The sequence below is a fragment of the Chrysemys picta genome, chromosome 2 (assembly GCF_011386835.1).
Source record: "Chrysemys picta bellii isolate R12L10 chromosome 2, ASM1138683v2, whole genome shotgun sequence".
In the NCBI taxonomy this organism is placed as follows: domain Eukaryota; kingdom Metazoa; phylum Chordata; order Testudines; family Emydidae; genus Chrysemys; species Chrysemys picta.
In genome coordinates this window covers 75,233,476-75,257,875 of record NC_088792.1, presented here as the reverse complement: position 1 = coordinate 75,257,875, position 24,400 = coordinate 75,233,476, and the positions used below count along the sequence as shown (strand labels likewise).

Sequence of the window (24,400 nt, the reverse complement as noted above, 5' to 3'; positions counted from 1 at the left end):
GGGGGGGGGGGGGGGGGGGGGCTCCAGGCACCAGCAAAGCAAGCATGTGCTTGGAGCAGCCCATTTGCAGGGGCGGCGGGGATCCAGCCTGGGAGCTGAGAACCAACAGGGGGCCCTGGGAGCTGTAGTTCCTTGGTTAGCTCCCTGCCTATAGAGCCAGCCCTGGAACAGGGAAAGAACTACATTTCCCAGCATTCCCTTGGCCACTACCAACAGGAAAGACGGGGAGGGAGTGAGGAAGCTGAGACCTCATGCTGTAGCCTGCTATGAATGGAGAGCTGCACTGTGAGTAGGGATTCCATATTTTAACATTCAAAAAATAGGACACTCCATGGGGAGGGAGGGTAGCCCCACCCTGCCACCATCCACTCCCTCCGACTGCCCCCCCCAGAAACCCCAACCCATCAAACCCCCCACAGAAATCCCAACCCATCCAATCCCCCTGCTCCCTGTCCCCTGATCACCCCTTCCTGGGACCCCTGCCCCAACAGCCCCCCAGGACCCCACCCCCTATCTAAGCCCCACTGATCCTTGTCCCCAACTGCCCCCTCCTGAGACCCCACCCAACTGCCCCCCTAGGACCCCACCCCCTACCGGTCCCCTGACAAACCCCTGGGACTCCCATGCCTATCCAACCGCTGCCTGTCCTCTGACTGCCCCCCCACCCCTGACCCATCTAACCCCCCCTTCTCCCTGCCCCTGACTGTCCCCCCTGAACCTCCACCCCATGCAACCCCCCCTGCTCCCTGTCCCTTGACTGCCCCCCCCCGGAACCCCCTACCCCTTCTCCAGCCCCCCAGCCCCCTTACCGTGCCACTCAGACCAGCGTGTCTGGCTTCGCGCACCGCCAGACATGCTGCTGCATACATGCTGCCGTGCTCCCCTGCAGAGCCACAGGTCCCCCGCCCCCCCCAGCACCTGCCTTCCAGATTTGAACACCTCAAAATTCAGGAGTGCTCAAGCTCAGTATGGGCAGCTGTTACTTCATTTCTCCCAAATCAAATATACTGATCCACTGTAACTTGCCGTAGAAAAAGTAGGATAAAATTGAGCAAGAAATGCTTCCCAGTGGTTATTAGGACTGGAATTGCTATTTTCAACAGCCATTGCCTTTTGTTTGTTTGTTTGTTTGTTTAAAAGGAAGACCGTGATATTGCATTGTGAAATTCCCCATAGAAAGAAAGAGTGGAACAAAAGAATAATAAATGCACCTCAACTTTTCCTCATTTATGTAGGACAGTCTTATAATATGCATCCAGATATCCTCCAATCACACAAGCTGAAAATTGTTTCACTTTACTGCAGTTCTGTAACCATATGGGAACCAATCCTGTCTGTGTTCTGTGCACATCTAAAATTCCTGCTGAATGACCTGCCCTGGGAGCGAGTTACCAGTGACCCAGGGCTGCGGCGGAAGGAGGGTTCGGGGGGTGCGGGCTGAGCCCAGGGCTGGGGCAGCAGGAGGTGTGTGTGGGGGGGTAGGGGAAACCCAGAGCTGGGGCAGCAGGAGGTGTGTGTGGGGGGGTAGGGGAAACCCAGAGCTGGGGCAGCAGGGTGTGTGTGTGTGGGGGAGAGCCCAGGGCTGGGGCAGCAGGGGGATGCGGTTGGGGGGGTGAGAGCCCAGGGCTGGGGCGGCAGGGGGGTGCGGGTGGTGGGGGAGAGTCCAGGGCTGGGGCGGGGGGCAGCCAAATTTTTTTTTTGCTTGGGGCAGCAAAAAACCTAGAGCCAGCCCTGTTTACAAGTATTTATTATGATGCTTCTGAATATTCGTGATAGCCATATAAATGTCCAGTCCCTCTCTGAATCTTGCTAAGTTTTTGTGTTCAATGATATCCTATGGCAATTAGAGACACAAGGTGGGTTAGGTAATATCTTTTATTGGACCAACTTCTGCTGGAGGGAGAGACAAGCTTTCGAGTCACACAGAGCTCTTCTTCAGATCAAATCAAAATCTCTGTGTGGCTCGAAAGCCTGTCTCTCTCCCCAACAGAAGTTGGTCCAAAAAAGGTATTACCTCACCCCTCTTGTCCCTCTAATATCCTGGGACTGACGCGGCTACAGCTACACTACATACATCCTATGGCAATGATATTCAAAGAGTGATTATGTATTGTGTGAAGAAGAATTTCCTCTTATCAGCTTCAAATTTGCCACCTTTCAGTTTCATTGAATGTCCCCTTGCTCTTGTGTTATGAGTCAGGGAGTACAGAAGTTCTTGATCTACCTTCTCTATACCATTAATTATTTTACTTTTATCATGTCTCCTCACTTATCTCCTCCAAAGCAAATAATCTTTATCTTTTCAGTCTCTCTTCATAAGAGAGAGGCTGATAAAGCTTTCTAGTACACTACATCGCTATGGATTCTGTGTTTATCAGTATATTATAACCACAATCATACTTTGCCTTTCTACAGATCCTCATCTGAGGATCTGGGACTGTCTTATTATCCGTGTTTGTACAGCTCACAGGACAATAGGACTGCCATTGGAGCCTTTGGACGCTGCTGCAGTATAAACAGTAAGCATTAATGAATTAATCTGCACGGCTGCTACTGACAGTGTTTACAGGTGTGGAAACGGAGACACAGAGATATTAAAAAGCTTGTTTAAGGCCACAGAGCAAGTCAACTCAGAATCAGGAATAGAACTCCCATCTCCTGACTTCCGTTCCTGTGCTTTAGACAAGTCAGAGCATCTCCTGGTTAGTCTGTATTTCGGGCTTAAAATATAATTTAAACCATCTCTCCTGTATACATAGATCTTGCTGTATGACAGCCAATTGTCTCTTCTATAGTACACTGAATGTATGTTACAGATTTATATTTCCCAAAGTTTGCTTTAATTTGAACACAGAGTCTCCACTCTCTTGCATCTTGTATAATCATTCCCACCTGTGCATGTGAAAAGCTGCTATTCTCATCTGCTAGTATTTTATACTCTTTCTGTGTTCAGTTTGCAGAGATGGAAATATCTTCCTACGGATAATGTTGCATTTTTGGGGGAGGGAAAAAAGTAATCACAAATCAAAAATACTATAAGAAAATCAAAAAATTTCAGCGAAAATGAAATTTGCCCACAATTTTTGTGAAAAGCATATTTTTTTGTCAGAAAATCATTCTGATGAAAAATTCCAGACGAACTCTACACAGATGTAAGTGACCACACAAGGTACGGGGCAATGGAGAATCAGGCCCAGAAGAATTAAAATCCCCCATTGCTAGTTTTGCTCATTTATGGTCAAATCAAAGACCATAAATTAGCAATAATTATACTCCTCGGTGAATTACTTTGTTGTCTTTATTTTCATATAATTAATATAATCACCTACTATACTCTTCCATTCTTACAGATGAGGCTATTCTGCTGATGTGTCATTGAAGCTTGCTCACTTTTCTTTGTATCTTTTTATTTTCCAATTCCCGCTTCTTTCAGTTCTCTCTATACTTTCTGCTTATTTCCCTCTCTTTCCCTGTCTTATTTTCTCTACCCTTTGATCTGGACCCTAAAGGGAAATTCTACCACTACAGGGGCGACAATTTAAGGTTAACATTGCCATATGGGTAAACAAGTCTTTTGTGGCTACTAGAGCTTACTGCTGCCTTAGCCAGAATGTTTAAACACTTAGAGCTTGTCTACACTACGCAGCTTTTAGCGACAAGGCTGTGTTGACACAACTTTGTCGCTAAAAGTCAGCTTGTGTGAACACTCTGTCGGTATTTTGTCGGCACTTTTGCCGGCAAAATACTTCCAGCCCTGCGAGCAACGTTAGCTTTGTCAGCAGGAGAACACTCCTGCCAACAAAGCTGCGTTCACACTGCCACTTGCGTCGGCAAAACTTTTGTCTTTCGCAGGGGGGGCTTTTTTAAGTAGCCGTGAAAGACAAAAGTTTTGTTGACAACGTTGCAGTGTAGACAAGCCCTTAGAGGAGTTAGCACTATTATCACATTTATTAGATTAGTGTGGAAAAAACATTAGGGTACCCTACATAAATGCCTGGAAATTTTGTGTTAAAGCTGGTTCACCATCTTAGGGTTATCTTCACTGCAAAGTTAAGTCAGTTTCCTACTTGAGTATGGCACTTCTCATCTGTGCTGATGGGGTGGGCCAAGCTCCTCCCACAGGAATTTGGCTTTCCTCATGTGGAAGCTCTGGGCCCATTGCTGGCCAGCCCAAGTCTGCATGACAAAGTAGTCCCACCAGTATGTGCTTGTGGTCCTGCTCCAGGGCCACTGGTCAGGATAAGGGGAATCCACAACTATTACAACCTGCATCAGCTGTCTTCATTGTTACATGTGTGCATGCAGCCTGCAATAATCTGTTCACCAAGCTGCACTTGTCACGTTCTCAGGGCAACAAGTCACTGCCAAAATGATCCTATGCCTTGTCTTGTGCCCTCTCCCTCCCATTCCTGAAACGAGAATTGCATTAATGCCAACAGCTGGAACAGCTCGTTATTCTGAGGTGGATTCAGGCAAGTGAAAAAAAGGCCACGGACAGCAATCAGGAAGGTGCCATGCCAGAAAGAGTTGCTTTATTGAAATGGTGTTCTAAGACCACTTTGGCACGTGTGCCCAGAAAAAAGTCAGTTTCTCCGACAATACAGCGCTAAGAATCATAAGATGTACCCCCAGATGTCCTGTCGCCTCACACTATTGAGTGCAGCACCAGTGTGAACACTGTAATTATGGCTTTGAAGAGTGGTATATGCAGGCCAGACCAACTCAAGGGGTCACACTTGAGCATTGGTCACTCAAGTGAGTTGTGCACTAAAGACTAGGCCTTAAAAATAGGCCCTTGTGTCTTTCTTTTTCACAGAATGGCAGGCTTTTGTTGGTGTATGTCACACCTCAGCATTATTCAATGATAATTCATTTAAACAGGCCTCCCAGTTTCTTTTTCCTGTAAAGCTCCCACCAGCAAATAGCTTGAAGTCCTGATGGCTGAAATAAGTTCTCTATTCTGAAATGACGCCTGTGATACAAATAAGTTATCATATGACAGTGTAATCTTACCTAACAATGCACTGAGCTGGTACATTATGTACATGCCTGTCAGCACAAAGAGTCTATCCTTATAATTGTGATTGCTTAGAGGTTGACAGGATTTGTCTTCACCCAGTTTTAGTACCAATTTAACTAAACCAGTTTAACGTTGTGTAGAAAAGCCTTTACAAGTATATTATCTGAGCACTGATCCTTTGATTAATCTCTTTGAAGTTCCTTAGGAGGAGAGGGCAGAAAGAAAGGAGAATCATACCATCCAATAACAGCAATAGTTTTGTCTAAACATTAAATTGTACCACTTTAATTATGCGTGTGTAGATAAAGCAGTACTTATTGGTGTCCCAGATTTAAAAATGTAGAAGGTGAGGTCTACGTGTGATTTTTTTTTTTTTTTTTTAGTGCCTCACATGTTGGTTGCCCACTAGAGATGCAATTAAAAGACCTTTCTGAAAACCAGTCCCTTTTAGGGTGTTATAAATTAGGCACCCAAAATCACGAGTCACTGTGACCCTAAGAGCATTCCCAGGCCAGAAAGGCAGTGGGCTTCCAGGTATCTAGCAGTGAGTTTCAACTAGGGTTGCCAACCCTCCAGGGTTGTCCTGGAGTCTCCAGGAATTAAAGATTATGCCATGTGATGAAACCTCCAGGAATACATCCAACCAAAATTTGCAACCCTAGTTTCAGCTGTCCTGGCCAGCTCAGTGTACCCCAACTCACTATTTTTATAATCTGTATTTAAAAGGTGTCATAATATGTCATTGGAAAACTAATAACTCATTGATCATTAATATTCTGGTGTGACATGTATGGTCAACCCACAAAAGATTATACAGATATGCTGGAATTACAACTAAAATGTGTTTTAAACCAGGCATGACAGGAGGAGTTGATAAAGTTTTTTGTCCAAACAAAGGAATGTGATTCTGCCTGCTTGAATGTTTTTCCCATGTAAACTGAGCAAAGTGTGACCAAAGACACAGAAAAGCACATTTGCATGTCAGGCAAACAAAGTCATCAGGAGCGCAAGAGGGGAGAAAGTGATCATTTAACAATCTCAACGGGGGATGGAGTCTGCAACCCCAGGAAGCCCTCCTGCTGCTTGAAGCGGGGTCAATGAACTTTGAGAGAGCGAGAGAGAGAGAGAGACGTTTTGAAGATTTACTGGTCTGTAAAGAGAGGGCAGAGAACCCCTAAATTCTCCTTCACCTGAGGAGACAAGGAAAACCAGCACCTTGGACTCTGGGGGCTCCTGACTAAGAGCTAGTCAGCCACTGCTGGAAAGGGAAGATTGGTGAGGTAACTACCTGGAACAAAGACTGTAGCTTGTTAAGTTAGGCCTTAGCCATTAGAAAGCGTATTCTTACTTTGCTTTGTTTGTAACCCTGTCTAGCTTTATTCCTTGTACTTGAACTCATTTAAAACCTCTCTCTTTTTGATTCAATAACCTTTTTACTTTTTATCTAAACCAACCCAGTGGTTTGATTGAATTGAAGTGATTGTTAACTCCAGTCAAGATAACTAGGTGCGGTTTCTGTCTCTTGAAAGGAGCAGCAAACTTCTTATCTGCTGTGAATGCACAACCAGGGGGCTGTGCATTGCAGAGAGACATCTCTGAGGAACTCAGGGACTGGAGTTCACTGATTGTTACCTGCTAGGCCAGGTTTGGGCTGGGAGAGCCCTGAGGAGTTTGCTGGCAAGGCAGACAAGCTGGTGGGTCAGGGAGTTATCACACAGCTTAGCAGGAGCAAAGCTCCCATTTGCTGAGGCTGATAGGGTAGCACAGTGTCTCACAGCTCTAGGTCTCCCCAGCAGCTTGTCACAATCACTATTGCACATTTAGGCCAAATTAATTGGTCAAGGTTTCACAGCATATTTGCAGCAGAGTCAATAAGTACCAGTCCTGCTCTATAACCACTAGCTCACCCCTCCTCAGGTCCAGCAAATTAAAGAGCAGAACATGCATTCAGTCAGATTTATTTTGAATTTCCCAGTCTGAAATCTGTTTTGGACTATATGGTTCAATCACCTTTAGAAGTTGATGAGTCACTTCATGTTATAAAATCATAAATAAAACCAACAGCTGATCTTAATAAATTGTGACAAGGAGCCTGTGAATGGGAGAGGCCCCACAATTTGGAGTCTAGACCTTCGGAGACTGCAGACCTATCTATTAATTTGGCTGGAAGGCTGGCAAATAGCAGTATTGTAAGGGTTAAATGGTCAGTTAAAGCCTCTGTGATTTTATTCTCAGCATGTGTGTTTTCACACATAATATTTAGTGTCTCTGAACTGAGCAAATGACTTTCAAAAAGCTAATAGATTTATGAGGAGCACCAAATGCAAGAGTGCTACACACACCCAGGGGAGGCCTAAAAGCAGCTTAAAAATGATGTGCTGGCTGCACAGGTAGTGGGGCAGCAACAACAGAGACTCTGACACAGTGGAACTCTGCCCCACCTGTGCTATGAAGATTTCTAAAGTGGGTGTTACAGAGTGGAAGATTCCATGCAAAGCCAGTGAGCGCATGTATTTCACAGACCTATTGGACTAAAACCCGCTTTAGATAGGGGGGGACATCTGCTACATCCTTTACTTCATCCAGTGCCCAGTATTAGGCCCCAGCCCTGCAAACATGCATGCACATGCTTAACTCTACTACTGTGAATAATCTCATTGAAAACAAAGAGATTACTCATGGTAAAAAAGCTAAGCATATGCAGAAGTGTTTGCAGAATGAGTGGCTGCAGCCTGGCTGCTGTGTCATTGAGGGCTGAGAATTCTGTCCCTTAGTTCCACAATGTTTTTGTGTGGAATAAATCTATTTTATGTGGGCTTTGCTCCATTTCCCAAGTTTTGGGCTGTAGTATTTGTACTACAGTAACACTATTCACCAGAGGCGCTGATTCCATGGGTGCTCCAGGGCTGGAAAAAAATTTAGCTGGTACTTAGCACCCACTGGCAGCCAAGCTTCCCCACGCCTCCTGCCCATCGGCGGCCTTGCTGATCAACTCCTCCCCCTCCGTCCGAGTGCCTCCTGCGGATCAGTTGTTCCGTGGCATGCAGGAGGCACTGGGAGGGAGGTAGAGGAGAGGGGATGGGGCATGCTCGATGGAGGGGGTGGAAAGAGGTGGGGAAGAGTGGGGGTGGGGCTTTAGGTGGATGGGGGCAGTGGTGGTGTGGGGTGGGAAGAGGCAGGATGGGGGTTTGGTGGGAAAGAGGGGTGTGGGGGCGGGGCCTGGGGCGGGGGGGGGGGGTTGAGCACCCCCCAGGTAGAGAGGAAGTCGGCGCCTATGCTATTGATCACATATTTGTTAGGTACTGCACCAAATCAACTTTTCTTAAAAAATAAAAATAAAAAATGAATCAAGCTAAAAAACCCTCATGAAATCTAGATCCTATACATTATGGTCAAAAGTGTTCAGCACATTTTAACCCTGAATAACCCTGTCTTCTGCTTGGCCTGTGCCTAACAGGAGAGACCTGCTGGTTGTTACTGTTGTTAGTTTGTAATACAATAGCACCTATAGACCCCAACCAGGGATTGGGGCCCTATTGCATTAGGTGATGTACAAACTTGAGGTAAAAAGACAGTCCCTGCCCCAGAGAATTTACAATATAGGTTAATGACAAGGTGCAACTGCTGGCTGAGACAAACGTGGGAGTTTGGGGGAGGAAGAGGTAGGGCTGATCGGAGCATAATGAAGGTAGAACAGCCTGCCAAGGGGAGCAGTGGGGGCAAAAAAACCTAACTGTCTTCAAGACTGAGCTGGATAAGTTTATGGAGGGGATGACATGATGATACTGCCTAGAATGGCATGTAGCCAATCTGCAATTGCTAGTAGCAAATATCTCCAATGGCCAGTGATGGGACACTAGTTGAGGAAGGCTCTGAGTTACTTCAGAGAATCCCATCCCAGGTGTCTGGCTGGTGGGTCTTGCCCACATGCTTAGGGTCTAACTGATTGCCATATTTGGAGTCAGGAAGGAATTTTCTCCCAGGTCAGATTATCAGAGACCCTGGGGTTTTTCGCCTTCCTTTTCATTACGGGACACAGGTGACTTACAGATTTAAACTAGCGTAAATGGTGGCTTCTCTGTAACTTGAAGTCTTTAAATCATGATTTGAGGACTTCAGTAATTCAGCCAGAGGTTATGGGTCTATTACGGGATTGGGTGGGTGAAGTTCTGTGGCCTGCAACGTGCCCTAGGTCAGACTAGATGATCATGCCCTTAAAGTCTATAAGTCTTATGATCTGTTTATCTGTTGGCAGTGCCTACTAAGTGGCCTAGCAAAAGTGAATCTTAAGGCAGGATCTGAAGAAGGAGAAGATAGTGAACTTGGTGCTATGCATAAGTGGTTGCATGGAAGGAAGCACAGAAGTGCTCATTGACAAAGTGGACTAACGAGCAGTAAACCCTGACCATGTTGGGAGCGTAAAGGCAGCAATCAGTGACATAAGAAACTAGTAAATCTGATGGATAGGGCACGGAAAAGTTGTGAAGGGCCTTAGGAGTAAGGACAAGGAACAATGAAGATACTATGTGATGAGGTAGGGAAAGGGGAACCATTGGAGGGACTCTGTTATAGGGTTGTCATGATCAAAGTGACAAGCTCAGAAGATTATTTGGCCAGCCATGTTTTGAATGGAACTGAAGGCATGAAGGCCAAAGAAGAGTAGAAGGCACTTGTAATTGAAATGATGAAAGTTTTGGCCATCTATACAGAGAGGAAAGGCAGTATCTGGGAGAGGTTATTAAAACAGTGGCAAGATTTGGATATGGCCCAGCATGAAGGTTCATAGAGACAGTTGCATCAAAAAATGATGCCCATGTTAAAGGCTGAAAGATTGGGGCCATGTCTTGCGTAGAAATATGAGTCTCATATACCCTAGATAAGAGCCAGCGATTGACCATGACCAGTAAACATGTTTGTAGAGTAGTTAAGTCATGTCTACACTAATGATAAAATTGTGTTAAAACACGTTAGCTAACACATTATATACATGACCTGTTTTCCCAGTTTAGACATAGCCTGAGCTGACAGTGGTGTTAACAGTGGTGATTCAGAATGGGGGAAGAGGGAAGGATTGGTACAAAGAGCGCTATATAAATGCACATGCTATTAGGCATGGAATTATTCTTCCCACATATTTTCTTCTGTCCAGCATAGGAAAAAAAAAAGTTAAGAAACCTGTGGTTCAGACCTGCAAATTCTGCCTCATTATGAATAGTCCTTACTCACATAAGTGGAAATGAAAGAGATTTCTCCTGTGGAGAAGGATTTGAAGGATCAGGCTTCCAGCTTTCAGGATTTTTTTTTAAAATTTATTATAAATTTTATTATTATGTGTTTAACCAGTTTAGCTGTACGAAGCATTATTTATCCAGATTATCTTTTTGCCTAATATAATTTTACATGACGTAAAATTATTTTCAAGTAAGATCCACTAAAGCTTATGCCCAAATAAATTTGTTAGTCTCTAAGGTGCCACAAGTACTCCTCATTCTTTTTTCTGTTTCTCTAGTTGCTGATTGCCTTAGTAAAGGGATACAGTTACAGATTAATGAAGAGGTCTATATCTAACCCACTGACAAGAATAAATTCAGCTTTAAACTTGTTCTCTTCAGAAAGAATGATCACAGCTTTCCAAGTTGTCTAACACCCTATAACCCAAATATATTCAGAATAAATGTGCTGGTTTCAGCAAACTAGAGTCTTGATTATAAACCTTGGATTATTTAGAGGTCTAGTTTTTTAGCACTTAATTACAGTGCATGATCATATTACTGAAGACAATGAAACTGATTCTTCTGTCTTTAGACAAAGAGCTTTATATGTGCAGGAGGTTTTTTTTCTTGCCTTGTTGCCAGATTGCTTTGTATAGCCAGTGCCATAATTTATTCTGATTTACTCTAATATGCACTGCCTTTGCATGTTACATTATACTGGCCATTGTAAGGGCCATTGAGCAATTTAATACTGTTAAACTGCATGCCTCTGAATGTTACATGTACTGAGTAATTTGCAGCGTGCTTTGGAAGGCAGACACACCTTTGAAATTCATTTTTATTATTGCAAAATCAGAGGTGACTGATGCTGAGTAATTAATAGCTGAAATAATTTTCTCCTTTTTTTTCCCCCTTCAGTACAGAGGTAGCTTTTCACTTCAGTTATATCAATGGTTTATCAGTATTTTTTTTGATGGAGCAGGTGTAGTTTCAGCTTGGTGAGTTATCTAATCAAAACACCAGATATTGGAAGCATTCAGGAAATAATGATATGGGTATTTGTGAAAAGAAAAATAACTTTATATACCTCTGAGTGGGACTTTTTCCCGTCTTTATTAATTTAGCTGTCCCAGTTATGATTTTGCCTAAGGTAAACTTCATGCTATGGGAAAAGTTGGGTTGCTTACAAGAACATCTCTTGTATTAGGCTTTGTCTACAGTGAGACAAATTCAACTCTCAGTTACAGGTGAAGTCAGTGGAGTTGCACCAGTGTGACTGGGAGTAGAGTATGACTAGTGTTTTATTAATAATAACCATGCTTTGCACTTACGTAGCTTTTTTCATCTCAAAGTACTTTAGCTCACAATTGCAATAATTGTGCAAAAAAACCCTGGTTATTTATATGGTCAGTTATCATAATAGCTTTTGCTCTATTGGTAATGTGCAAAGTAGCAGCCCAGTTGTCAGGTCTGGCTGGGAAGTGCTCAGTATAGAGTTGGCAGGGGTGAGGCAAAGAGCATGCCATCCTTCAGGCTGATCAGGAGCTGATTTGGTCCCTGGCACAACTTAGAGCAGCCACAAGGCTGTTTAAAGTGTCCCCAACAAGCCACAGCCTCATAGGACTATTTCAGCAGTCAGGGACAGCTGAAATACAGCTGTGCTCTGCCCATGCCTGCCCCCTATTCCCTGGCCATGCCCACTATGTCTGGGGAATCCCCAATCAGCTGGTTAAACTGGTTTTATACCTACTTTGCACTTTGGAGAAGACACAGATAGAATGAGAGCCAGGATCTGGCCCTTGGCATATGAACGCATGTGCACAATTCTGAAAATCATTCCCTAAAGTCTGAATTCTCTTTAATTTTTCCTGCATGAATATCATTTTGGATTTGTGTTAAATTTGTAAGACTGTTTTAATGCTCTTGTTAATGAGGGATTCATAGTATAAGATTAAAACCAAGTGCATGTAGGCATTGTGCAAGATTCTGCACATGCTGATTTGACAGTGCACCCCAATTCTAATGAGCAGTACACAGAAATATAAAATCTTTCTGTTCCATTATGGGTTCTCTCTTGTCCAGGAAATACTGCCAGTTGGGCTGAATTGTGTGAAACTGTCAATGTGGCTTTGTCTTTTGAGGGCCTGGGCTAATGAGTAAATTCTAGTACTTTTGCATAGGTAATTTTTAAGATGAATAACATATTGTTCTTTCTGTACCAGGTTTCAGCTGTCTGGGGTGTGGACATTTGTTAATTTTTTATAAAGCGGTTTAAGGTGGCAGGTGTTGGGAAGTAGGCACACAGTTTACTGTTGTTCAGACAAAGGCAAAGTGTAACCTACACAAAAGATTTCCTGCTAAGAGAAAATATTACAGATATTGACAGAGTTAAAAAGAATGTTTTCTCAGCATTAATAGTTTTTAAAGGGGTACATTCTATTATGCTTTGGTGCCCAGAATGATCGGACTAAATTATATTCTCAAACTAGTGTCACTGACCTCATTGAGAGAGATTCTCCTGTATGCTCAGTATATTGGATTAATCAGAGAGGTCACTAATTGTTGTTCTCAGGCTCCCAAAAAAGAATGGAAGGTTTAAGATTAAATCTGCAGCAGCTGAAAGACATCTGGCAGCTAATTGGTTTTCTAGTGAAGATCTTCCTAGACTGTAACAGCTAGCCAAGGTTAAAGAGAGTATTTGGATAGGCCTGTGGAATATTTTAATCTCTAGTGGTGAGGAATATTTAAGTAGTTACTAGATAAACTTTTTTAATTTTCTGCATCCAATGCCCAAGGTATCTAAAGGAAGGACTGCACACTTATCTCAGTGGCATGTAGCATCCATAGGTAGATATTCCCCTCCACTCCCCCAAACACAGGTATAAATAGCAGCGTAGCTGGTGAGGCATGGCTTAGACAGGTAGGGTAAAGACCCACCTGAAGGGTGTGGGTATGTACACAAGTACATATCCTACATGTCTCTCTACTCGCCCAAGCTGTGCATCCCCGTTTATGCTGCTATTTTTAGCAGTGCAGTGTCCTGGGGAGAGGCTTTGGCTGGGAGGTTTCCTCCCCACAGTGAAAGGCTCCAGCAGTGGGGAGCTGCTGGAGCCTATCCCTGGTGCCAGAGTCTTTCATTGAGACATGTAGCTACATACCACAGTGTAGATGCAATCGGCATTTCATTGTACACTATATACTGCTGCCAGTGATGTGTAGTGATGACATAGCCTAAGGGTACATCTGCACTGCAATTAGACAACTGCAGCTGGCCCATGCCTGTTGATTCAGGCTTGTGCGGCTTGGGTTAAGGGGCTGTTTAATTGCGGTATAGATGCTCAGGCTTGGCCTGCAGGCCCCTCCTACCTCACAGTGTCCTAGAACCCAGGCTCCAGCTCTAACCCAAACAATTAAACAGAACCTTAGCCTAAGCGCCATGGGCCCAAGTCAGTTGGCATGGACCAGCCATGGTTTTTTAATTGTAGTGTAGACATACACTAGGTGTCTTAACCATTGATAATTAGAAGCAACAAGCTCTCTTATCCCCTCTACTTTGGGAATACAGTGGGGGTGGAAAAAAAAGCAGAAAACCTACTAAAATGGTGCAAAATATGGTGAGGGGAAGGAAGCCAATGTTGTCTCATCTTTCCCATTTTCATCCCTCAGAAGACCATGTGAAGAGCATTGTGTACTTGGAATTCCATGAGCAGGAGGCTTTACCATTCAGTGTCCACTCTACACAGCATCTCCTGAGAAACCCACAGAGAAACACCTATGAGAACTGATGTTAACAAATCAGCCTAAATTCTTGCAGGTTCCCATCATATGCTATAAACTCCTTTCAGAGAAGCACTGGCAGCTCTACTCCAGATCGAGCCATGCTGGTTGCATCCACTTTACACTGCCAACAGCCTCCCCCACTTTATGCTATCAAGAGCTCCGTCCTTTGTTCTCCTTTACTCCAGCAGAAGCCAGAGTAAACCAGGAGTGAATTTGGGTGTCAGTTACAGCCCAGGAGGGGCTGCAGTCAGAATGTTGTTCTCTAGAGGGATACTTTTCAAAAGTCTCTAAGTCCCATTGTCACTTAGGCTAAGTCACTTGACTTTCAATGGAACTTAGGCTCTCAAGGCCAGAGGTATTTAGGTGCCTAACTCTCATTGATTTAAATGGGAGTTAGATGCATAAATACCTTTGAGGATCTGAGCCCAAGTGACCTAGGTGCTTTTAAAAATGGGACTTAGGCTTCTAAATTATTTAGGGACTCTTGAAAAATTTGACCTTGGTGTCTGATAATTGGCTTACAGCAGAAATTCATTGGGAGGGTGGAAACAGTGACACCTGTTTGTCTTGGTCAGTGGTATTTGAATGTAGTGTTTTCTCTTTTTATAAGAGGTGTATCCTTTCATCTGCTGTCTCTTGCACTAAAAATATTACTGTACTTGGCTCTGCTCATTTTCTGTCTGTGGGATTACTATTACATGACATGGTGAGGGAATGGTAGTTTTGCAATGTATGTTAGGAAGGTAATTGAGGGCATGCCATGATTTCTATCAAAGTAACACCAGCCAGAGGCATCTTTTCTTAATGCCAGTCATTAGATTCTGAGCCAGAATTTTAAGATTGCAAACTAGGGATTACTTGATTATTCCCATCTCCTTTCGACACTACAAGGACTTAAAAAGTCAGTAAAGCCCAACAAAAAAGGTATATGGATGAAATTGAAATGTAAGAGCCAAATAATGCTTCTGTTCTGTAGGTAGAACTCTGACTGGTAGCTATGAGAATTTGATGTAAAAACAGAGGGACAAATTCTACTTTCAGTTTATACCTGTGTAAATTTGGAGTAACTCCATTGATGTCATTAGAGTTATTTTGGTGTGAGTGCAGAATTTGGCCCAGATTGTAAAATATGTCCCACAAAGCCACTCAAACTGTCATAGATAGTTGAAGTTCATTATTATAAATTAGTAAATTGTAAATGTACCACATTTAAATGTTTTAGCTAGTATAAAATATAGAAAATATTAACTATATCTATATATCTGTAGGATGAAAATTTCAAAGAGCCATTCCATTGAAATTCAATGAGACTCATGCTTCTGAGGTACTTAGGCACATTTGCAAATTCCACTGTTAGCTAATGTTTTTTTCTCTAGTTAATATCAAGTTAGCATCCTTGTTAGGATATTTAGGCCTGTCTGTAAAGGCCTATACTTTAAGAATTTAGGTATATGTTTATCATTTAGCTAGTTATAGAGGTATAAAAGAAAGAATCAAAATTACTGTTTGCCTGTGTAAGGGCCTTCTCTCACTGTGACAGTCTGAGGCCCTATTTTTAAGCTAAGGTAGGGTGACCACATGAGGGGAAGAAAATATCAGGGGGTGCCCGCCGGCTGAGCAAAAATAAACCCAAAAAAACCCGGAGTCCTGCCGGCTGAGCAAAAAAAACCCAACCAACCAAAACAAAAGAGTGCTGCCGGTGGATATCGGGACAAAATGCGTCCCGACCAAAGATCGGTCAGGACGGTCCTGATTTTGTCAGGACGTCTGGTCACCCTAAGCTAAGGCCTTTGGCTAAGCTGTGGGAGCAGCCATAAGCTGGAAAGCGTGCGGTCACATCCTCACATTCCCAACTAGTCATATTGAAATAAGGCCATCTGGGGCTGTTAGAAAGGTGATCTGATCTATCACCTCCAGATAAAGGGAAGAGCCTAGAAGATGTAAAAGGAAATTTAGTTTGATAGTTTTCTGTTTGGTAAGAACTGACTTATTAATAGACATAGTTGGGAAACCGTTATGTCTTTATAGATGTAGTTGTGAAATCCTCACTTCTGTATTGTTTTGTCATTATAGTTCCCACTTTGCTATTGTTTATTTGCATGGTCTTGTCTGGTTCTGTGATTGTTTCTCTTTGCTGTATAATTAATTTTGCTGGGTGTAAACTAATGAAGGTGGTGGGATATAATTGGTTAGATAATCATGGTTAGGTAAATTTCAGTAAAATGATTGGTTAAGGTATAGCTGAGAATATTACTATATAAATTAAGGGTAAAAAGGAAGTAAGTTGGGATTCGAAAATAAGGAAAAAGGGACTTGGATTTAAGCTTGCTGGAAGTTCACCCCAGTAAACATCGAATTGTTTGCACCTTCAGACTTCGGGTATTGTTGCTCTCTGTTCATGCAAGAAGGACCAGGGAAGTGAGAGGGTGAAGGAATAAGCCCTCTATCACTCCTTCTGTCTTATTTAATAGTCTTAAATTAAGAACCGTTCAAATCATCTCTGATTGTTGCATAAGTCTAAGTTAGAGAGCCCAAGGTACTGAAAGACTAACCTTTTCTCTCTTCCCAGTCCAGGACTAAAAATATTGTCTTTGCTTTCTCCGTTTAAAGCAGGGGGTAAAAACTTGCTCCTCCCAATCCCTGTAGGATACTGGTGCAAGAATTGGCAAAAAGACAACATTTCAAATATATGCAAGAGCACTGGACCCACTGTATCCAGCAAAGGACACAATGCATTTGATCATGGAGCTATCCTCAGGCAATAACTGAATACACTGCTGAACCAAATGAAAATTTACGCAGAAATATTTTATGTAAAATCATTTGTGTTGCTTCCTTCTTGCTATTGTGACTGCCAGATTTTGCTCCTCATTTACTGTTGCCGTGGGCCTTCACCCATGTGTCTCATAGGTAAACACAGCACTGCCAAATATATTTTTAGAAAGGTCGTAATCACAGATTCATGGACAATATTCTCTCTCTGTCACATATTAGAAACATTTTTGTTATGAGAATCTAAATGTTATAGTGTGATTGCAGAGCACGTAGGTCTGCTACGCTTGCTTGCTCTAGCAGTACGCAAGGTGTTTAATTTTTAAAGTGTATTGGGATACTTTAAGTGTGAAGGTGCTATATAAAATCATATTCTTTACAAATACTAATAATGCTGGCATTTAATCATGGGATAGGAGGGAATATATTCTAGTTATACGGTGGCTCAGTTAGGAAATCATTAAACTTATAGAAATCAATTGTAGAGACTTTCATGGGTGTAGGAACAAAGAAACAAACACGACATCCATTGTGAGTCAGATTTGTGTTTCACAAATAATATCTTTTGCTAGAGCAACATGAAGATTGGATTGAACCTAGCAACAATGGATGTTGTCCCACAGGTTTATGCTGTCAGCATTACACCAAGTGACATGGACTTTGGTACAATGCAAAACATAATTAAATAGCAAATGCAAATCAAACTCTGATAGGAGAACCAAAGTGAGGGGCTACAATAGCTTTGCTAATCCTCAAAGCAATGGAAAAGATCAGCTATTTATATTGATTCTTTTAGATTTGTTGGCAGTTTTGGATACCACTAATCATGAAGTTTTGTCACCTTGATTATTGACTATGAGCCTGGCAGGGTGGACAGGACTGCATTTGGGTGCTTCCACTCCTGTTACTTGGAAAGATTCCAGAGAGTATTGTTGTGTCCTCTCTTATCTATCCTGATAAACTCTCTTGTGCAGTGTTCTGTAGGGATCTATTTTGTCATCTATCCTGTTCAACATGTATGTGAAGCTAATGGGGAGGAGACGGAAGCAGTTTTGGCTGTGGTGCCATCAGTATGCAGATGACATGCAGCACTCTTTCACCAAAGCTTGGAAGTGCGACATTTGCTTTTTCAGTGCCTGCTTGAAATTGGAACCAGGGTGAGAACAAGTTTGTTGAAACATAATCAAGATAAAACAGAAATGGTTGGTTGGAGCTTAAGGAGCATGGTGAGAATGGGAGCTGTTCCCTTTATGGAGGGGGTTTGCCCATTCTTTGGGTTTTTGTTGTTGTTGTTGTTCTTTTAGTTGTAGCCAACATTAGTCAGTTGATTTTGGTATTTATTAAAGTATGTGCATATGCCCTGAAAAAATGTGATGCACGTTGCCATTGGGCCTGATCCTCAGCTGGTGTAAATTCGTAACTCCCCACTGAGGCCATGATGATACTACCCAGAGTGTGTCAGAACAGAATCTGATGTTGTGATATGGAGTGGTTAGGACCAAAACTATGTTGCTATTATACTGAAGAACCATGTTACAAAAGTCAACTGAAACTGAGCAGTCACATCTGCCAGTGCAGTTCACACAGTTTACAATTTCTTGTACCATATACTTTATCATATCATTTATTATTATTTATTTATCATTTATATTGTAATAGCACCTAGAGGCTCAACCAAGTCAGGGCCCCATTGTGCTAGACACTGTACAAACATATAGAAAATGCAGTTAACAGTGAAGCAGTCTGGAGGATGAGCTCCCTGGTGTTGGAATCTGAATGGTACCCTCCATATAGACTCATCGACTTTAAGGCCAGAAAAGACCATCATGATCATCAACCTTCTGCACGTTGCAGGCCAGGAAACCTCACCCACATAACCTCTGGCTGAATAAATCAAGATTTGAGGACTTCAGTAAAAGAGTTTAAGTTACAGAGAATCCACCACTCTAGTTCAAACCAGCAAGTGACCACCTCCTCATACAGGTGAGCTGATAGAGGCCCAGAGATCATATGATAGATTTAAATGGTGAAAGCCTGGCCCACTTAAATCAAGGGCCAAACTTCCATTGAGTTCAATGGGGTCAGGTTTTCACCCAGTTTTTACCTTTCTCCAGGGTCTCACTTGTTCAGTCAATAGGATCTGTGGCCATCAAAAAGGCAATTTTTTAAATCTTCTGCTGGATACTTTGAAGAGTCCAGAATTCTTCAGCCAAGATGTTTCAACAAAGACTACTGGTGTGCACAATTCATAGCCTGTCAGTAGCACTTCAGTAATCAAGCAGATCACAACTTGCCACTGGCTTAGCCATTTTGAGATGGCAGTAATATGGCAAAGCAAAAATCACCAATGATAGCTTTTAAGGAAAAGATCAAATTCTCAAAAAATAAAAGCAGTAGGAAGCAAATCCTTCCCTAAGCACACAGTCCAAGTATGTGACTTGTGCTCTCAGGTATAGCGGCTTACTTGGGGGAAGGAATCCTTTCCCTCAGGGCATAGAGTAGTGATGGAGCTGCTCCAAAGCTGCTAATGCAGCCCTGAGACTTTTGTAACTATCATGGCTCCTTTTGAATCCATTCTGTGGGAGAAAATGACTGGTGGATTTATCATCTTCACCCCACCTCTGACACCTCCATACCCATTCTGCATCAGCTCCTCAAATGTATTGCTGGTCCCATCTTGTGCAGCTGAATCACATGATTTCCACTTCATTTGAGGACCTCTGCATCTAAAGGTGGGGAAGTGGCAGAGCAGGATTTACCCTTAAAAACTAAGCATTCTAGTTATGGCAGAAGAAAATAACACAAAATTCTTTGGAATCGTGTTAGTGCTAGAGTTCTTTACCGACCTTTTCTAAGATCGAGTCCATAGCAAACTAGGCTTTCTATAGTTAAGTAATAGGGTTAATCTTTAAGCTTCATTTTTAACTACAGTTTCTTAGCAAATTATGAAGCTTAGCTTTGGGTCTTATTTCTATCTACAGTCTTCTATCTTTGTTCTGTATTAAGCTTTACAGAGTTTAAAGTTTATACAGGGCTTAGAGTGGGTGCTATAAATTTTAACAAGTTTCTATATAACCTAATTTATAAGATTAAAAAAAACCCCATATCGTCTATTAAAGGTTTGTGAGACTCTGTGGTGGGCTGATTTTTAGTGACAAATGAAAACTTTTATTGAGGTTTTTTTTGTTTTAAATGAAACTATGGTAGGGAGGGGCTTATGGAACAACTGCTATAGACTATCAATGCTTAGTTCTTTCATTATTGTAGATTTTTTTTCTTTAAAAAGACTCCAGCAATATTTGTTTTGTAATAGGCAGTTTTTTGCTTCAGAATGCTAGCTTTCTCTGTTGCTATACCAATGGTTTTATCCTACAAAGATGAGGTAATAAGCTGGTGTAGTGAATTACAGTAATACTTTGCACTCCTGTAGTGCCTTCCAAGTAAAGATCCAAAAGCACTTTACGAACATTAGTGAATTAGGGTGGGATTTTCAAAAGTGGACAGTGTTGGCCTAACTTTGCTTCCAAGGAAATCAATGGGAGTTCTACCACTGATTTCAATGGGAGCAAAGCTGGGTCAGTACTGAGTGTTTCTGAAAATCCCATCCATTAACCGCACAACACTCTTTCCAGGTAGGGAAGTACTGTCTATGTATTTTTGTTTTAGTTTTTCCAAAGTAATACAAATAAAGGTTTAAGGTAAACGTTTCAATGTAGAGAAGGAGATAATGTGGACATCAAGCCATGGCAAGCGACTATTGCCACAATCAATTTCCAAAAATAACAACACTCACCAGGTGCTTAACAGAGTTTAATTGGAAAGGTTCTCTCAAACTTGAGTTGAATATATTTATGGAATTACTTTCTGAACAGATTCAGAAAATTAGGAAGAAACAAAATAAGGGTCAGATTATGGCTGTACACCTCTGTTGATGATGCAGCTCTTCACTGCCTCCACAGTGGTTGCACCTGTAGTCATTGTGCTTAAGCTTCCTTTGACTCCCTGCACACTTTGGCTAATCAAGTGCTGCTACGCTAGATATGCACAGAACAGACCATTGAAGTCAAAGGAGCTATGCATATTTACACCAGCTGAAAATCCAGACTGCACAGTCCTTGTGCTCAGAGATGGTGTCTAGCTCAGAGGAGAGGTGCAAGGAAAGAGGAAAGGCCTCCTTCATCTTTCTGTCCCCTTTACATATCTGGGCCAAAATGTTTTTCTCTGTCAGATCCTAAATGTGGACCTTTAATTTCAAGTGTGTATAAGTGCCAGAACTAGGAAAATAATACATGAGAGAGGCCAGAACAAGGAACAGAGAACTCAGTAAACGGGTAACTAGGTGAAATTTAAGGGCCTGTGATATACAGGAGGTCAGACTAGATGAACCCTGCTGGCTTTGAATCTATGAATATAAATCAAAACAGTCAGTGTTTAAGTTCCTTTTCAATTTCAGAAAACTGAATATGTGGGTTGCAAGATAGTCACAACTTGTAAATAATTAGTTATTTACTGTGTGTGTACATGATTATAACTATAAACATTCATTCTAAATCACTGGGAAATCTAACAATGCCGGCTGGGCGGCCGGAGAGCGACAGCTGTTGGCCAGGCACCCAGCTCTGAAGGCAGTGCCCCGTCAGCAGCAGTGCAGAAGTAAGGGTAACAGTACCACAACCCCCTCTACAATAACTTTGTGACCACCCCACAACTCCTTTTTGAGTCAGGAACCCTACAATTACAACACCAGGCAACTTCAGATTTAAATAGCTGAAATCATGAAATTTATTATTTTTAAAATCCTATGACGGTGAAATTGACCAAAATGGGTTTTCAGAGGTGCTGATTACCCACAGCTCCTATTCAACACATTTGAAAGTCAGGTTATTTAAATAGGTATCTTAGGGTTACCATACGTCCGGATTTTCCCGGACATGTCCGGCTTTTGGGGGCTCAAATCCCCGTCTGGGGGGAAATCCCCAAAAGCCGGGCATGTCCGGGAAAATCGGGAGGCTCGGCCGGGGCCTCTTTGTGCGGGGCCGGGGTCGCGGGGCCGGGGGCATGGTGCCGGGCCGGGAGCCGGGCCGGGCGCGCGGTGCCGGGCCGGGGGCCAGGCCGGGCCAGGGTCGCAGTGCCGGGCCGGTCCCGCGGGGCCGGGGGCGCGGGGCCGGTCCGGGGCCGGGGAGCCGGGCCCGCGGGGCTGGGAGCCGGGCCCGCGGGGCTGGGCCGGGCTCGGGGAGCCGGGCTCGGGGAGCCGGGCCGGGCCCGCGGGGCTGGGAGCCGGGCCCGCGGAGCCGGGGGTGGTCGGCCGGGGCCGCGCCTCCTCCCCCCCACACCCTCCCCTTTACCTGCTTCAGGCTTCCCGCGAATTAAATGTTCGCGGGAAGCAGGGGAGGGGGCGGAGACTTTGGGAGGGGGCGGAGTTGGGGCGGGGGCGGGAGCGGGGCCCCCGGGAGTGTCCTCCATTAGGAGGCACAAGATATGGTAACCCTAGGTATCTAATTATGGATTTAGATAATGCACCTTTAGACAGTGTAACTTTAGGTATCCAAGTTTGAAAATGATGTACTCTGTATATAGTACATGTGTTTTCTGAGTCATCTACTCTCCTGAATCCTACCCTTTTTGCTCTCTCCCTCCTTCCCTTCCCACCTATTTCTTTTCTTCCTGCTATCCTCTTTCTATTGCTTCTGTGTTAAGTTTTATAAAGGAAGGAAACACACCAGTATATTGGACTTTTTACATATGTATTGTGTGGAGCATACTCAGTAAGTGGTAATTATTTCCTAAAATATTCTATAAAGTACCTTTCTAATAAATTGATTTCACTGAATCCACACTGGATGAATTACTGAATTAATATAACAGATGAGATTTTCTGGTATTGCCCAGATGCAACATGAACATGACTATAAATGTTTTGTGGTAATACTTAAAGAACAAACCTTTTAAGAATCTGTGACCTCTCCAATATCAAACCCAAATTTAGAACCTCTTCCATCCACATGCAACCTCAAAATAGGCAGTATTAAGGAAATAATCTTATTTGGGATGTGAAAGATCATGTAGGCAGATGAAGGATAGAACAGCCTATCTAGTGTATCCCTATGAAGACAATTTTTGGGGATGAGGAATGGCTGATTTATACCTAGTTAGACAGAAACCCAAGATGCACCTACCTTCAGAGGCGAACGGGATGATGTGAATATAACCTGCAGATTTTGAGATGCCAGATAATATTTTATGAGAGTGAGACTTGGTGAAATTTTAACCACCCCCCTCACAATTAAAAGACTAAAGGAAATTCAAGTGGCTTATTTGTGTTGTGGCTGTCTCTGTTGGCTAAATTTTTATACAGAGCTCAAGCTTGTAAATTTTCTGTGTAACCAAGCTTGAACAACCATTAGAGAAAGAATACAAAAATTACCAGTCTACACTAAATTACTAGTCGACACTACCGTGCTGTGTCAGTGTAGCTGCAGTGCATCTGGTGAAGATGCACTATGCCGACAGGACAGCACTCTCCCATCGGCATAATTACTCCACCTCAACGAGAGGTGGAAGCTATGTCAGCGGGAGGGTATCTGCTGACGACATAAAGCGCTGTGGACACAGCTTTAAGTCAATGTAACTTACATTGCTCGGGGGGTGGCTTTTTTACACCCCTGAGTGACATAACTTACATTGACTTAAGCGGTAGTGTAGACAAGCTAAGTTTGTGCTACATAACTAAGAAGTTGTCCTATCTTTTAAAATAAGATCCGTGTATTCTGACTGTAGCATTAAACCCTTCATTAAACAAGTGGGAGTACAACATCTAACTTTTGCTGCAATTTTGTCAGCATTTTTACTCCCTGATTAGTCTGTCATTTCATGGGTAAACGGCTGTGTAATAAAGTCTGTTTGTTTTAACCTATAGTTCATAAATCAAATTTTAAACTCTTAAAGGTAATTCCTCCATAACTGAAGTGCAGTGCATGTGGTGGTGCACAGCTGTCTATCGGGGACACAGCTATTTGTATCTCCTCAAAGCCCTCACAAACAACTTGGTTGGTTGTGCAGTCACAAGGGAAAATGTAGCTCCTCATTCGGCTGTCAGGATGTAATCTGATTCCACGCTAGACACGTGTGCTACAGAAACAACACCGTGCATGTTCAATTTGTTGATAGAAAGTTTGTTTTTGGTAGCATTTAATTCTGGGTTAGCAACTTATTCTTCAAAAATATTAAAAGAATTATAATCCTTAAAGATAAAGTGTAGATAACAGTTTTAATTTTCACTACGATGGAGTAAGCAGACTGCCAGCTGAACCTGTAACTCCCATGAATAAGGAACGTGGGTGGCTTAGGAAACCAGGTAGAGAGTGCACACTGTACCTTACCTTTCCACTTTTTAGCTAGCCATTTCCATTTCTGGTTGTTCCCCCCCCGTATACACCTTTGTCCATCGTAATTTCTAAATAGGAAGGGTTAGTTCCATATTTGGAGGGCTGGGAGGTAGAGAGCCACCACTGGAATGAAGAAGTATAGGTGGGTGTGTTCTTACTGATAAGGATACATGCAAGTGCACATTTTGATAATGGATTGGGGAAGTTTTTCTTAACTGAGATCTGGTTCT

General features: G+C 42.9%; 1 protein-coding gene across 4 annotated transcripts in view; it reads left to right on the top strand.

Annotated features, from left to right (window-relative positions):
• Window positions 1–210: 210 nt before the first annotated feature.
• SLC4A7 (solute carrier family 4 member 7) overlaps window positions 211–24,400 on the top strand; it is a 197,981-nt gene continuing 173,791 nt past the window's right edge. For 3 of the 4 annotated variants that reach the window (XM_065583511.1, XM_065583513.1, XM_042840343.2), the window contains exon 1: window positions 217–285. The gene's annotated coding sequence lies outside the window, so the exon portion shown is untranslated. Of the gene's footprint in view, window positions 286–24,400 lie in introns of all 4 variants that reach the window. The other variant, XM_065583510.1, reaches the window with a different exon arrangement.